Here is a 16,031-nt window from a genome sequence, read left to right as displayed (position 1 = left end):
TGTTTTTTGCAAAGTGCCTACCTGTAGATTTTGGCCTCTAGCTCAGCCGGCACCTAGGGAAACCTACCAAACCTGTGCATTTCTGAAAACTAGAGACCTAGGGGAATCCAAGATGGGATGACTTGTGTGGCTCGGACCAGGTTCTGTTACCCAGAATCCTTTGCAAACATCAAAATTTGGCTAAAAAAACACATGTTCCTCACATTTCTGTGGCAGAAAGTTCTGGAATCTGAGAGGAGCCACAAATTTCCTTCCACCCAGCGTTCCCCCAAGTCTCCAGATAAAAATGATACCTCACTTGTGTGGGTAGGCCTAGCGCCCGCGACAGGAAACGCCCCAAAGCGAACGTGGACACATCCAAATTTTTGAAAGAAAACTGAGGTGTTTTTTGCAAAGTGCCTACCTGTAGATTTTGGCCTCTAGCTCAGCCGGCACCTAGGGAAACCTACCAAACCTGTGCATTTCTGAAAACTAGAGACCTAGGGGAATCCCAGATGGGGTGACTTGTGTGGCTCGGACCAGGTTCTGTTACCCAGAATCCTTTGCAAACCTCAAAATTTGGCTAAAAAAACACATGTTCCTCACATTTCTGTGGCAGAAAGTTCTGGAATCTGAGAGGAGCCCCAAATTTCCTTCCACCCAGCGTTCCCCCAAGTCTCCCGATAAAAATTATACCTCACTTGTGTGGGTAGGCCTAGCGCCCGCGAAAGGAAACGCCCCAAAGCGTAACGTGGACACATCCGAATTTTTTAAAGAAAACAGAGGTGTTTTTTGCAAAGTGCCTACCTGTAGATTTTGGCCTCTAGCTCAGCCGGCACCTAGGGAAACCTACCAAACCTGTGCATTTCTGAAAACTAGAGACCTAGGGGAATCCGAGATGGGGTGACTTGTGTTGCTCGGACCAGGTTCTGTTACCCAGAATCCTTTGGGAACCTCAAAATCTGGCTAAAAAAACACATGTTCCTCACATTTCTGTGGCAGAAAGTTCTGGAATCTGAGAGGAGCCACAAATTTCCTTCCACCCAGCGTTCCCCCAAGTCTCCCGATATAAATGATACCTCACTTGTGTGGGTAGGTCTAGTGCCCGCAACAGGAAACGCCCCAAAGCGCAATGTGGACACATCCAAATTTTTGAAAGAAAACGGAGGCGTTTTTTGCAAAGTGCCTACCTGTAGATTTTGGCCTCTAGCTCAGCCGGCACCTAGGGAAACCTACCAAACCTGTGCATTTCTGAAAGCTAGAGAGCTAGGGGAATCCAAGATGGGGTGACTTGTGTGGCTCGGACCAGGTTTTGTTTCCCAGAATCATTTGCAAACCTCCAAATTTGGCTAAAAAAACACATGTTCCTCACATTTCTGTGGCAGAAAGTTCTGGAATCTGAGAGGAGCCACAAATTTCCTTCCACCCAGCGTTCCCCCATTTCTCCCGATAAAAATGATACCTCACTTGTGTGGGTAGGCCTAGCACCCGTGACAGGAAACGCCCTAAAGCGCAACGTGGACACATCCAAATTTTTGAAAGAAAACAGAGGTGTTTTTTACAAAGTGCCTACCTGTAGATTTTGGCCTCTAGCTCAGCCCGCACCTAGGAAAATCTACCAAACCTGTGCATTTCTGAAAACTAGAGACCTAGGGGAATCCAAGATGGGTTGACTTGTGTGGCTCGAACCAGGTTCTGTTACCCAGAATCCTTTGCAAACCTCAAAATCTGGCTAAAAAAACACATGTTCCTCACTTTTCTGGGGCAGAAAGTTCTGGAATCTGAGAGGAGCCACGAATTTCCTACCACCCAGCGTTCCCCTAAGTCTCCCCATATAAATGATATCTCACTTGTGTGGGTAGGCCTAGCGCCCGCAACAGGAGACGCCCCAAAGCGCAACGTGGACACATCCAAATTTTTGAAAGAAAACAGAGGTGTATTTTGCAAAGTTCCTACCTGTAGATTTTGGCCTGTAGCTCAGCCGGCACCTAGGAAAACCTACCAAACCTGTGCATTTCTGAAAACTAGAGACCTAGGGGAATCCAAGATGGGGTGACTTGTGTGGCTCGGACCAGGTTCTGTTACCCAGAATCCTTTGCAAACCTCAAAATTTGGTTAAAAAAACACATGTTCCTCACATTTCTGTGGCAGAAAGTTCTGGAATCTGAGAGGAGCCACAAATTTCCTTCCACCCAGCTTTCCCCCAAGTCTCCCGATATAAATGATACCTCACTTGTGTGGGTAGGCCTAGCGCCCGCGCAGGAAACACCCCAAGGCGCAACGTGGACACATCCAAATTTTTGAAAGAAAACAGAGCTGTTTTTTGCAAAGTGCCTACCTGTTGATTTTGGCCTCTAGCTCAGCCGGCACCTAGGGAAACCTACCAAACCTGTGAATTTCTGAAAACTAGAGACCTAGGGGAATCCAAGATGGGGTGACTTGTGTGGCTCGGACCAGGTTCAGTTACCCAGAATCCTTTGCAAACCTCAAAATTTGGCTAAAAAAACACATGTTCCTCACATTTCTGTGGCAGAAAGTTCAGGAATCTGAGAGGAGCCACAAATTTCCTTCCACCCAGCGTTCCCCCAAGTCTCCCGATATAAATGATACTTCACTTGTGTGGGTAGGTCTAGTGCCCGCAACAGGAAACGCCCCAAAGCGCAATGTGGACACATCCAAATTTTTGAAAGAAAACGGAGGCGTTTTTTGCAAAGTGCCTACCTGTAGATTTTGGCCTCTATCTCAGCCGGCACCTAGGGAAACCTACCAAACCTGTGCATTTCTGAAAGCTAGAGAGCTAGGGGAATCCAAGATGGGGTGACTTGTGTGGCTCGGACCAGGTTTTGTTTCCCAGAATCATTTGCAAACCTCAAAATTTGGCTAAAAAAACACATGTTCCTCACATTTCTGTGGCAGAAAGTTCAGGAATCTGAGAGGAGCCACAAATTTCCTTCCACCCAGCGTTCCCCCATTTCTCCCGATAAAAATGATACCTCACTTGTGTGGGTAGGCCTAGCACCCGTGACAGGAAACGCCCCAAAGCGCAACGTGGACACATCCAAATTTTTGAAAGAAAACAGAGGTGTTTTTTACAAAGTGCCTACCTGTAGATTTTGGCCTCTAGCTCAGCCCGCACCTAGGAAAATCTACCAAACCTGTGCATTTCTGAAAACTAGAGACCTAGGGGAATCCAAGATGGGGTGACTTGTGTGGCTCGAACCAGGTTCTGTTACCCAGAATCCTTTGCAAACCTCAAAATCTGGCTAAAAAAACACATGTTCCTCACTTTTCTGTGGCAGAAAGTTCTGGAATCTGAGAGGAGCCACGAATTTCCTTCCACCCAGTGTTCCCCTAAGTCTCCCCATATAAATGATATCTCACTTGTGTGGGTAGGCCTAGCGCCCGCAACAGGAGACGCCCCAAAGCGCAACGTGGACACATCCAAATTTTTGAAAGAAAACAGAGGTGTATTTTGCAAAGTTCCTACCTGTAGATTTTGGCCTGTAGCTCAGCCGGCACCTAGGAAAACCTACCAAACCTGTGCATTTCTGAAAACTAGAGACCTAGGGGAATCCAAGATGGGGTGACTTGTGTGGCTCGGACCAGGTTCTGTTACCCAGAATCCTTTGCAAACCTCAAAATTTGGTTAAAAAAACACATGTTCCTCACATTTCTGTGGCAGAAAGTTCTGGAATCTGAGAGGAGCCACAAATTTCCTTCCACCCAGCTTTCCCCCAAGTCTCCCGATATAAATGATACCTCACTTGTGTGGGTAGGCCTAGCGCCCGCGCAGGAAACACCCCAAGGCGCAACGTGGACACATCCAAATTTTTGAAAGAAAACAGAGCTGTTTTTTGCAAAGTGCCTACCTGTTGATTTTGGCCTCTAGCTCAGCCGGCACCTAGGGAAACCTACCAAACCTGTGAATTTCTGAAAACTAGAGACCTAGGGGAATCCAAGATGGGGTGACTTGTGTGGCTCGGACCAGGTTCTGTTACCCAGAATCCTTTGCAAACCTCAAAATTTGGCTAAAAAAACACATGTTCCTCACATTTCTGTGGCAGAAAGTTCTGGAATCTGAGAGGACCCACAAATTTCCTTCCACCCAGCGTTCCCCCAAGTCTCCCGATATAGATGATACCTCACTTGTGTGGGTAGGCCTAGCGCCCGCGACAGGAAACGCCCCAAAGCGCAACGTGGACACATCCTAATTTTTTAAAGAAAACAGAGGTGTTTTTTGCAAAGTTCCTACCTGTAGATTTTGGCCTGTAGCTCAGCCGTCACCTAGGGAAACCTACCAAACCTGTGCATTTCTGAAAACTAGAGACCTAGGGGAATCCAAGATGGGGTGACGTGTGGCTCGGACCAGGTTCTGTTACCCGGAATCCTTTGCAAACCTCAAAATCTGGCTAAAAATGTTCCTCACTTTTCTGTGGCAGAAAGTTCTGGAATCTGAGAGGAGCCACAAATTTCCTTCCACCCAGCGTTCCCCTAAGTCTCCCCATATAAATGATACCTCACTTGTGTGGGTAGGCCTAGCGCCCGCAACAGGAGACGCCCCAAAGCGCAACGTGGACACATCCAAATTTTTTAAAGAAAACAGAGGTGTTTTTTGCAAAGTGCCTACCTGTAGATTTTGGCCTCTAGCTCAGCCGGCACCTAGGGAAACCTACCAAACCTGTGCATTTCTGAAAACTAGAGACCTAGGGGAATCCAAGATGGGATGACTTGTGTGGCTCGGACCAGGTTCTGTTACCCAGAATCCTTTGCAAACATCAAAATTTGGCTAAAAAAACACATGTTCCTCACATTTCTGTGGCAGAAAGTTCTGGAATCTGAGAGGAGCCACAAATTTCCTTCCACCCAGCGTTCCCCCAAGTCTCCAGATAAAAATGATACCTCACTTGTGTGGGTAGGCCTAGCGCCCGCGACAGGAAACGCCACAAAGCGAACGTGGACACATCCAAATTTTTGAAAGAAAACTGAGGTGTTTTTTGCAAAGTGCCTACCTGTAGATTTTGGCCTCTAGCTCAGCCGGCACCTAGGGAAACCTACCAAACCTGTGCATTTCTGAAAACTAGAGACCTAGGGGAATCCCAGATGGGGTGACTTGTGTGGCTCGGACCAGGTTCTGTTACCCAGAATCCTTTGCAAACCTCAAAATTTGGCTAAAAAAACACATGTTCCTCACATTTCTGTGGCAGAAAGTTCTGGAATCTGAGAGGAGCCCCAAATTTCCTTCCACCCAGCGTTCCCCCAAGTCTCCCAATAAAAATTATACCTCACTTGTGTGGGTAGGCCTAGCGCCCGCGAAAGGAAACGCCCCAAAGCGTAACGTGGACACATCCGAATTTTTTAAAGAAAACAGAGGTGTTTTTTGCAAAGTGCCTACCTGTAGATTTTGGCCTCTAGCTCAGCCGGCACCTAGGGAAACCTACCAAACCTGTGCATTTCTGAAAACTAGAGACCTAGGGGAATCCGAGATGGGGTGACTTGTGTTGCTCGGACCAGGTTCTGTTACCCAGAATCCTTTGGGAACCTCAAAATCTGGCTAAAAAAACACATGTTCCTCACATTTCTGTGGCAGAAAGTTCTGGAATCTGAGAGGAGCCACAAATTTCCTTCCACCCAGCGTTCCCCCAAGTCTCCCGATATAAATGATACCTCACTTGTGTGGGTAGGTCTAGTGCCCGCAACAGGAAACGCCCCAAAGCGCAATGTGGACACATCCAAATTTTTGAAAGAAAACGGAGGCGTTTTTTGCAAAGTGCCTACCTGTAGATTTTGGCCTCTAGCTCAGCCGGCACCTAGGGAAACCTACCAAACCTGTGCATTTCTGAAAGCTAGAGAGCTAGGGGAATCCAAGATGGGGTGACTTGTGTGGCTCGGACCAGGTTTTGTTTCCCAGAATCATTTGCAAACCTCCAAATTTGGCTAAAAAAACACATGTTCCTCACATTTCTGTGGCAGAAAGTTCTGGAATCTGAGAGGAGCCACAAATTTCCTTCCACCCAGCGTTCCCCCATTTCTCCCGATAAAAATGATACCTCACTTGTGTGGGTAGGCCTAGCACCCGTGACAGGAAACGCCCCAAAGCGCAACGTGGACACATCCAAATTTTTGAAAGAAAACAGAGGTGTTTTTTACAAAGTGCCTACCTGTAGATTTTGGCCTCTAGCTCAGCCCGCACCTAGGAAAATCTACCAAACCTGTGCATTTCTGAAAACTAGAGACCTAGGGGAATCCAAGATGGGTTGACTTGTGTGGCTCGAACCAGGTTCTGTTACCCAGAATCCTTTGCAAACCTCAAAATCTGGCTAAAAAAACACATGTTCCTCACTTTTCTGGGGCAGAAAGTTCTGGAATCTGAGAGGAGCCACGAATTTCCTACCACCCAGCGTTCCCCTAAGTCTCCCCATATAAATGATATCTCACTTGTGTGGGTAGGCCTAGCGCCCGCAACAGGAGACGCCCCAAAGCGCAACGTGGACACATCCAAATTTTTGAAAGAAAACAGAGGTGTATTTTGCAAAGTTCCTACCTGTAGATTTTGGCCTGTAGCTCAGCCGGCACCTAGGAAAACCTACCAAACCTGTGCATTTCTGAAAACTAGAGACCTAGGGGAATCCAAGATGGGGTGACTTGTGTGGCTCGGACCAGGTTCTGTTACCCAGAATCCTTTGCAAACCTCAAAATTTGGTTAAAAAAACACATGTTCCTCACATTTCTGTGGCAGAAAGTTCTGGAATCTGAGAGGAGCCACAAATTTCCTTCCACCCAGCTTTCCCCCAAGTCTCCCGATATAAATGATACCTCACTTGTGTGGGTAGGCCTAGCGCCCGCGCAGGAAACACCCCAAGGCGCAACGTGGACACATCCAAATTTTTGAAAGAAAACAGAGCTGTTTTTTGCAAAGTGCCTACCTGTTGATTTTGGCCTCTAGCTCAGCCGGCACCTAGGGAAACCTACCAAACCTGTGAATTTCTGAAAACTAGAGACCTAGGGGAATCCAAGATGGGGTGACTTGTGTGGCTCGGACCAGGTTCTGTTACCCAGAATCCTTTGCAAACCTCAAAATTTGGCTAAAAAAACACATGTTCCTCACATTTCTGTGGCAGAAAGTTCAGGAATCTGAGAGGAGCCACAAATTTCCTTTCACCCAGCGTTCCCCCAAGTCTCCCGATATAAATGATACCTCACTTGTGTGGGTAGGCCTAGCGCCCGCGACAGAAAACGCCCCAAAGCGCAACGTGGACACATCCAATTTTTTGAAAGAAAACAGAGGTGTTTTTTGAAAAGTTCCTACCTGTAGATTTTGGCCTGTAGCTCAGCCGGCACCTAGGGAAACCTACCAAACCTGTGCATTTCTGAAAACTAGAGACCTAGGGGAATCCAAGATGGGGTGACTTGTGTGGCTCGGACCAGGTTCTGTTACCCAGAATCCTTTGCAAACCTCAAAATTTGGCTAAAAAAACACATGTTCCTCACATTTCTGTGGCAGAAAGTTCTGGAATCTGAGAGGAGCCACAAATTTCCTTCCACCCAGCTTTCCCCCAAGTCTCCCGATATAAATGATACCTCACTTGTGTGGGTAGGCCTAGCGCCCGCGACAGGAAACACCCCAAAGCGCAACGTGGACACATCCAAATTTTTTAAAGAAAACAGAGCTGTTTTTTGCAAAGTGCCTACCTGTTGATTTTGGCCTCTAGCTCAGCCGGCACCTAGGGAAACCTACCAAACCTGTGAATTTCTGAAAACTAGAGACCTAGGGGAATCCAAGATGGGGTGACTTGTGGCTCGGACCAGGTTCTGTTACCCGGAATCCTTTGCAAACCTCAAAATCTGGCTAAAAATGTTCCTCACTTTTCTGTGGCAGAAAGTTCTGGAATCTGAGAGGAGCCACAAATTTCCTTCCACCCAGCGTTCCCCCAAGTCTCCCGATAAAAATGATACCTCACTTGTGTGGGTAGGCCTAGCTCCCGCAACAGGAAACGCCCCAAAGCGCAACGTGGACACATCCAAATTTTTGAAAGAAAACAGAGGTGTTTTTTGCAAAGTACCTACCTGTAGATTTGGGCCTCTAGCTCAGCCGGCACCTAGGGAAACCTACCAAACCTGTGCATTTCTGAAAACTGGAGACCTAGGGGAATCAAAGATGGGGTGACTTGTGTGGCTCGGACCAGGTTCTGTTACCCAGAACCCATGCAAGCCTCAAAATTTGGCTAAAAAAACACATGTTCCTCACATTTCTGTGGCAGAAAGTTCTGGAATCTGAGAGGAGCCACAAATTTCCTTCCACCCAGCGTTCCCCTAAGTCTCCCCATATAAATGATATCTCACTTGTGTGGGTAGGCCTAGCGCCCGCAACAGGAGACGCCCCAAAGCGCAACGTGGACACATCCAAATTTTTGAAAGAAAACAGAGGTGTTTTTTGCAAAGTTCCTACCTGTAGATTTTGGCCTGTAGCTCAGCCGGCACCTAGGGAAACCTACCAAACCTGTGCATTTCTGAAAACTAGAGACCTAGGGGAATCCAAGATGGGGTGACTTGTGTGGCTCGGACCAGGTTCTGTTACCCAGAATCCTTTGCAAACCTCAAAATTTGGCTAAAAAAACACATGTTCTTCACATTTCTGTGGCAGAAAGTTCTGTAATCTGAGAGGAGCCACAAATTTCCTTCCACCCAGCTTTCCCCCAAGTCTCCCGATATAAATGATACCTCACTTGTGTGGGTAGGCCTAGCGCCCGCGACAGGAAACACCCCAAAGCACAACGTGGACACATCCAAATTTTTTAAAGAAAACAGAGCTGTTTTTTGCAAAGTGCCTACCTGTTGATTTTGGCCTCTAGCTCAGCCGGCACCTAGGGAAACCTACCAAACCTGTGCATTTCTGAAAACTAGAGACCTAGGGGAATCCAAGATGGGGTGACTTGTGTGGCTCGATCCAGGTTCTGTTACCCAGAATCCTTTGCAAACCTCAAAATTTGGCTAAAAAAACACATGTTCCTCACATTTCTGTGGCAGAAAGTTCTGGAATCTGAGAGGAGCCACAAATTTCCTTCCACCCAGCGTTCCCCCAAGTCTCCAGATAAAAATGATACCTCACTTGTGTGGGTAGGCCTAGCGCCCGCGACAGGAAACGCCCCAAAGCGAACGTGGACACATCCAAATTTTTGAAAGAAAACTGAGGTGTTTTTTGCAAAGTGCCTACCTGTAGATTTTGGCCTCTAGCTCAGCCGGCACCTAGGGAAACCTACCAAACCTGTGCATTTCTGAAAACTAGAGACCTAGGGGAATCCCAGATGGGGTGACTTGTGTGGCTCGGACCAGGTTCTGTTACCCAGAATCCTTTGCAAACCTCAAAATTTGGCTAAAAAAACACATGTTCCTCACATTTCTGTGGCAGAAAGTTCTGGAATCTGAGAGGAGCCCCAAATTTCCTTCCACCCAGCGTTCCACCAAGTCTCCCGATATAAATTATACCTCACTTGTGTGGGTAGGCCTAGCGCCCGCGAAAGGAAACGCCCCAAAGCGTAACGTGGACACATCCGAATTTTTTAAAGAAAACAGAGGTGTTTTTTGCAAAGTGCCTACCTGTAGATTTTGGCCTCTAGCTCAGCCGGCACCTAGGGAAACCTACCAAACCTGTGCATTTCTGAAAACTAGAGACCTAGGGGAATCCGAGATGGGGTGACTTGTGTTGCTCGGACCAGGTTCTGTTACCCAGAATCCTTTGGGAACCTCAAAATCTGGCTAAAAAAACACATGTTCCTCACATTTCTGTGGCAGAAAGTTCTGGAATCTGAGAGGAGCCACAAATTTCCTTCCACCCAGCGTTCCCCCAAGTCTCCCGATATAAATGATACCTCACTTGTGTGGGTAGGTCTAGTGCCCGCAACAGGAAACGCCCCAAAGCGCAATGTGGACACATCCAAATTTTTGAAAGAAAACGGAGGCGTTTTTTGCAAAGTGCCTACCTGTAGGTTTTGGCCTCTAGCTCAGCCGGCACCTAGGGAAACCTACCAAACCTGTGCATTTCTGAAAGCTAGAGAGCTAGGGGAATCCAAGATGGGGTGACTTGTGTGGCTCGGACCAGGTTTTGTTTCCCAGAATCATTTGCAAACCTCAAAATTTGGCTAAAAAAACACATGTTCCTCACATTTCTGTGGCAGAAAGTTCTGGAATCTGAGAGGAGCCACAAATTTCCTTCCACCCAGCGTTCCCCCATTTCTCCCGATAAAAATGATACCTCACTTGTGTGGGTAGGCCTAGCACCCGTGACAGGAAACGCCCCAAAGCGCAACGTGGACACATCCAAATTTTTGAAAGAAAACAGAGGTGTTTTTTACAAAGTGCCTACCTGTAGATTTTGGCCTCTAGCTCAGCCCGCACCTAGGAAAATCTACCAAACCTGTGCATTTCTGAAAACTAGAGACCTAGGGGAATCCAAGATGGGGTGACTTGTGTGGCTCGAACCAGGTTCTGTTACCCAGAATCCTTTGCAAACCTCAAAATATGGCTAAAAAAACACATGTTCCTCACTTTTCTGTGGCAGAAAGTTCTGGAATCTGAGAGGAGCCACGAATTTCCTTCCACCCAGCGTTCCCCTAAGTCTCCCCATATAAATGATATCTCACTTGTGTGGGTAGGCCTAGCGCCCGCAACAGGAGACGCCCCAAAGCGCAACGTGGACACATCCAAATTTTTGAAAGAAAACAGAGGTGTATTTTGCAAAGTTCCTACCTGTAGATTTTGGCCTGTAGCTCAGCCGGCACCTAGGAAAACCTACCAAACCTGTGCATTTCTGAAAACTAGAGACCTAGGGGAATCCAAGATGGGGTGACTTGTGTGGCTCGGACCAGGTTCTGTTACCCAGAATCCTTTGCAAACCTCAAAATTTGGTTAAAAAAACACATGTTCCTCACATTTCTGAGGCAGAAAGTTCTGGAATCTGAGAGAAGCCACAAATTTCCTTCCACCCAGCTTTCCCCCAAGTCTCCCGATATAAATGATACCTCACTTGTGTGGGTAGGCCTAGCGCCCGCGCAGGAAACACCCCAAGGCGCAACGTGGACACATCCAAATTTTTGAAAGAAAACAGAGCTGTTTTTTGCAAAGTGCCTACCTGTTGATTTTGGCCTCTAGCTCAGCCGGCACCTAGGGAAACCTACCAAACCTGTGAATTTCTGAAAACTAGAGACCTAGGGGAATCCAAGATGGGGTGACTTGTGTGGCTCGGACCAGGTTCTGTTACCCAGAATCCTTTGCAAACCTCAAAATTTGGCTAAAAAAACACATGTTCCTCACATTTCTGTGGCAGAAAGTTCAGGAATCTGAGAGGAGCCACAAATTTCCTTCCACCCAGCGTTCCCCCAAGTCTCCCGATATAAATGATACCTCACTTGTGTGGGTAGGCCTAGCGCCCGCGACAGGAACCGCCCCAAAGCGCAACGTGGACACATCCAATTTTTTGAAAGAAAACAGAGGTGTTTTTTGAAAAGTTCCTACCTGTAGATTTTGGCCTGTAGCTCAGCCGGCACCTAGGGAAACCTACCAAACCTGTGCATTTCTGAAAACTAGAGACCTAGGGGAATCCAAGATGGGGTGACTTGTGTGGCTCGGACCAGGTTCTGTTACCCAGAATCCTTTGCAAACCTCAAAATTTGGCTAAAAAAACACATGTTCCTCACATTTCTGTGGCAGAAAGTTCTGGAATCTGAGAGGAGCCACAAATTTCCTTCCACCCAGCTTTCCCCCAAGTCTCCCGATATAAATGATACCTCACTTGTGTGGGTAGGCCTAGCGCCCGCGACAGGAAACACCCCAAAGCGCAACGTGGACACATCCAAATTTTTGAAAGAAAACAGAGGTGTTTTTTGCAAAGTGCCTACCTGTTGATTTTGGCCTCTAGCTCAGCCGGCACCTAGGGAAACCTACCAAACCTGTGAATTTCTGAAAACTAGAGACCTAGGGGAATCCAAGATGGGGTGACTTGTGGCTCGGACCAGGTTCTGTTACCCGGAATCCTTTGCAAACCTCAAAATCTGGCTAAAAATGTTCCTCACTTTTCTGTGGCAGAAAGTTCTGGAATCTGAGAGGAGCCACAAATTTCCTTCCACCCAGCGTTCCCCCAAGTCTCCCGATAAAAATGATACCTCACTTGTGTGGGTAGGCCTAGCTCCCGCAACAGGAAACGCCCCAAAGCGCAACGTGGACACATCCAAATTTTTGAAAGAAAACAAAGGTGTTTTTTGCAAAGTACCTACCTGTAGATTTGGGCCTCTAGCTCAGCCGGCACCTAGGGAAACCTACCAAACCTGTGCATTTCTGAAAACTAGAGACCTAGGGGAATCAAAGATGGGGTGACTTGTGTGGCTCGGACCAGGTTCTGTTACCCAGAATCCTTTGCAAGCCTCAAAATTTGGCTAAAAAAACACATGTTCCTCACATTTCTGTGGCAGAAAGTTCTGGAATCTGAGAGGAGCCACAAATTTCCTTCCACCCAGCGTTCCCCTAAGTCTCCCCATATAAATGATATCTCACTTGTGTGGGTAGGCCTAGCGCCCGCAACAGGAGACGCCCCAAAGCGCAACGTGGACACATCCAAATTTTTGAAAGAAAACAGAGGTGTTTTTTGCAAAGTTCCTACCTGTAGATTTTGGCCTGTAGCTCAGCCGGCACCTAGGGAAACCTACCAAACCTGTGCATTTCTGAAAACTAGAGACCTAGGGGAATCCAAGATGGGGTGACTTGTGTGGCTCGGACCAGGTTCTGTTACCCAGAATCCTTTGCAAACCTCAAAATTTGGCTAAAAAAACACATGTTCTTCACATTTCTGTGGCAGAAAGTTCTGGAATCTGAGAGGAGCCACACATTTCCTTCCACCCAGCTTTCCCCCAAGTCTCCCGATATAAATGATACCTCACTTGTGTGGGTAGGCCTAGCGCCCGCGACAGGAAACACCCCAAAGCACAACGTGGACACATCCAAATTTTTTAAAGAAAACAGAGCTGTTTTTTGCAAAGTGCCTACCTGTTGATTTTGTCCTCTAGCTCAGCCGGCACCTAGGGAAACCTACCAAACCTGTGCATTTCTGAAAACTAGAGACCTAGGGGAATCCAAGATGGGGTGACTTGTGTGGCTCGATCCAGGTTCTGTTACCCAGAATCCTTTGCAAACCTCAAAATCTGGCTAAAAAAACACATGTTCCTCACTTTTCTGTGGCAGAAAGTTCTGGAATCTGAGAGGAGCCACGAATTTCCTTCCACCCAGCGTTCCCCTAAGTCTCCCGATATAAATGATACCTCACTTGTGTGGGTAGGCCTAGCGCCCACGACAGGAAACGCCCCAAAGCGCAACATGGACACATCCACATTTTTGAAAGAAAACAGAGGTGTTTTTTGCAAAGTTCCTACCTGTAGATTTTGGCCTGTAGCTCAGCCGGCATCTAGGAAAACCTACCAAACCTGTGCATTTCTGAAAACTAGAGACCTAGGGGAATCCAAGATGGGGTGACTTGTGTGGCTCGAACCAGGTTCTGTTACCCAGAATCCTTTGCAAACCTCAAAATCTGGCTAAAAAAACACATGTTCCTCGCTTTTCTGTGGCAGAAAGTTCTGGAATCTGAGAGGAGCCACGAATTTCCTTCCACCCAGCGTTCCCCTAAGTCTCCCCATATAAATGATATCTCACTTGTGTGGGTAGGCCTAGCGCCCGCAACAGGAGACGCCCCAAAGCGCAACGTGGACACATCCAAATTTTTGAAAGAAAACAGAGGTGTTTTTTGCAAAGTTCCTACCTGTAGATTTTGGCCTGTAGCTCAGTCGGCACCTAGGGAAACCTACCAAACCTGTGCATTTCTGAAAACTAGAGACCTAGGGGAATCCAAGATGGGGTGACTTGTGTGGCTCGGACCAGGTTCTGTTACCCAGAATCCTTTGCAAACCTCAAAATTTGGTTAAAAAAACACATGTTCCTCACATTTCTGTGGCAGAAAGTTCTGCAATCTGAGAGAAGCCACGAATTTCCTTCCACCCAGCTTTCCCCCAAGTCTCCCGATATAAATGATACCTCACTTGTGTGGGTAGGCCTAGCGCCCGCGACAGGAAACACCCCAAAGCGCAACGTGGACACATCCACATTTTTGAAAGTAAACAGAGCTGTTTTTTGAAAAGTGCCTACCTGTAGATTTTGGCCTCTAGCTCAGCCGGCACCTAGGGAAACCTAGCAAACTTGTGAATTTCTGAAAACTAGAGACCTAGGGGAAACCAAGATGGGGTGACTTGTGTGGCTCGGACCAGGTTCTGTTACCCAGAATCCTTTGCAAACCTCAAAATTTGGCTAAAAAAACACATGTTCCTCACATTTCTGTGGCAGAAAGTTCTGGAATCTGAGAGGAGCCACAAATTTTCTTCCACCCAGCGTTCCCCCAAGTCTCCCGATATAGATGATACCTCACTTGTGTGGGTAAGCCTAGCGCCCGCGACAGGAAACGCCCCAAAGCGCAACGTGGACACATCCAAATTTTTGAAAGAAAACAGAGGTGTTTTTTGCAAAGTTCCTACCTGTAGATTTTGGGCTGTAGCTCAGCCGGCACCTAGGGAAACCTACCAAACCTGTGCATTTCTGAAAACTAGAGACCTAGGGGAATCCAAGGTGGGGTGACTTGTGTGGCTCGGACCAGGTTCTGTTACCCAGAATCCTTTGCAAACCTCAAAATTTGGTTAAAAAAACACATGTTCCTCACATTTCTGTGGCAGAAAGTTCTGGAATCTGAGAGGAGCCACCAATTTCCTTCCACCCAGCGTTCCCCCAAGTCTCCCGATAAAAATGATACCTCACTTGTGTGGGTAGGCCTAGCGCCCGTGACAGGAAACGCCCCAAAGCGCAACGTGGACACATCCAAATTTTTGAAAGAAAACAGAGGTGTTTTTTGCAAAGTGCCTACCTGTAGATTTTGGCCTCTAGCTCAGCCGGCACGAAGGAAAATCTACCAAATCTGTGCATTTCTGAAAACTAGAGACCTAGGGGAATCCAAGATGGGGTGACTTGTGTGGCTCGATCCAGGTTCTGTTACCCAGAATCCTTTGCAAACCTCAAAATCTGGCTAAAAAACACATGTTCCTCACTTTTCTGTGGCAGAAAGTTCTGGAATCTGAGAGGAGCCACAAATTTCCTTCCACCCAGCGTTCCCCTAAGTCTCCCCATATAAATGATATCTCACTTGTGTGGGTAGGCCTAGCGCCCGCAACAGGAGACGCCCCAAAGCGCAACGTGGACACATCCAAATTTTTGAAAGAAAACAGAGGTGTTTTTTGCAAAGTTCCTACCTGTAGATTTTGGCCTGTAGCTCAGCCGGCACCTAGGGAAACCTACCAAACCTGTGCATTTCTGAAAACTAGAGACCTAGGGGAATCCAAGATGGGGTGACTTGTGTGGCTCGGACCAGGTTCTGTTACCCAGAATCCTTTGCAAACCTCAAAATTTGGCTAAAAAAACACATGTTCTTCACATTTCTGTGGCAGAAAGTTCTGGAATCTGAGAGGAGCCACACATTTCCTTCCACCCAGCTTTCCCCCAAGTCTCCCGATATAAATGATACCTCACTTGTGTGGGTAGGCCTAGCGCCCGCGACAGGAAACACCCCAAAGCACAACGTGGACACATCCAAATTTTTTAAAGAAAACAGAGCTGTTTTTTGCAAAGTGCCTACCTGTTGATTTTGGCCTCTAGCTCAGCCGGCACCTAGGGAAACCTACCAAACCTGTGCATTTCTGAAAACTAGAGACCTAGGGGAATCCAAGATGGGGTGACTTGTGTGGCTCGATCCAGGTTCTGTTACCCAGAATCCTTTGCAAACCTCAAAATCTGGCTAAAAAAACACATGTTCCTCACTTTTCTGTGGCAGAAAGTTCTGGAATCTGAGAGGAGCCACGAATTTCCTTCCACCCAGCGTTCCCCTAAGTCTCCCGATATAAATGATACCTCACTTGTGTGGGTAGGCCTAGCGCCCACGACAGGAAACGCCCCAAAGCGCAACATGGACACATCCA

Source organism: Pleurodeles waltl, chromosome 7 (assembly GCF_031143425.1).
Source record: "Pleurodeles waltl isolate 20211129_DDA chromosome 7, aPleWal1.hap1.20221129, whole genome shotgun sequence".
Lineage (NCBI taxonomy): Eukaryota > Metazoa > Chordata > Amphibia > Caudata > Salamandridae > Pleurodeles > Pleurodeles waltl.
Note: the sequence above shows the minus strand (reverse complement) of the source record.